General features: G+C 52.0%; 1 non-coding gene across 1 annotated transcript; it reads right to left on the reverse strand.

The window, feature by feature from the left end:
- Nucleotides 1–791: 791 nt before the first annotated feature.
- Nucleotides 792–921, reverse strand: LOC115029311. Its single transcript, XR_003834885.1, has one exon. It is a non-coding gene; the product is annotated as a small nucleolar RNA SNORA17 (small nucleolar RNA).
- Between the last annotated feature and the right edge of the window lie 145 nt (nt 922–1,066).

Below are 1,066 nucleotides of genomic sequence, written 5' to 3' on the forward strand. Positions count from 1 at the left end.
CCTGCAATATGAAGGGCCTGTCTACTGAGTACTGCAGCAGGCTAGAGGCAGGTCATGTCTCCTGTTCTCATGCCCCTAGGGTGAGCTCTCCAACTATTCCCAGGAGAAGGACAGGGCCAGTTCTTCACAACCCTCAGACACCATGTCTCTTGACATCAGTCCAGACCGGGGACATCCACTGGTCTTTGGTGGCAACAGGCCTGTACTGCTGCATGGCTAGTGGCCCAGACATGGGGCCAATGGCAGCACATGTGAGTGAGGACCGCTTCAGAGTCCCAGATGGGATCACCAGCTACTCACATCAGGCTGTTGCACAAGACCCTTTAATCCCCATCCTGATTCTCTTCATAGTGCCCACATCATTCTGTTTCTCCCTCTTCCGTTTCTTTACCCTTGCTCCTCTTAGTGATGCCCCAGTTCTCTGAGAGTCTGAGTCACCTCAGGAGTGGTCTCCGGAGTGCTATGCCCTTTTCATGCCATACGTGCTGAAGGGGTTGCTTCAGACAGACTTGGCCCTCTGGATGCGCATTACACAAGATTGATGGTCATCTCAGCCTAGCTCCCTGACTGGGCCTCACGATGCTGGTCTGGTGGTCATCTAGGCTTGCTCCTCACCTGCCTGCTCAAGTTGCCCAATGTGAAGGTCATGTACCTCAGGGCTTATTTTTGCTCTGGGACATGATCCACGGCAGGGTTCTTCTAGTCTCCAGCTTGTCTCCTGTCTTGCACGCCCCTCCAGTCATGCGCTGTCCTGGACTGGTGATCATCTGAGAGGCTTCCTTCTCTCAAGATGTGCTAGGTTATTAATTGTTCAAATGTCCATGGGTCAGAACACTGAGCAGCCTTTGCCTTTGCCTTCTCAACCACCTACTGACACACATGTGACAGAGCAGCGACACCTGCAATGCCTCTAGAGGCAGGTAACTTTTCTCCTTAATTATTTTAGATGTATTTAAAAATAGGATACATAGCACTCGCCAGCTACCCACAACACCCGCCACAGGATCTTAAGACTTCTGGTGAGTGGAGCACAGCTTCTGCTCCAATCCAATTGCGCGGGACCTGA

Source organism: Mus caroli, chromosome 14 (assembly GCF_900094665.2).
Source record: "Mus caroli chromosome 14, CAROLI_EIJ_v1.1, whole genome shotgun sequence".
Lineage (NCBI taxonomy): Eukaryota > Metazoa > Chordata > Mammalia > Rodentia > Muridae > Mus > Mus caroli.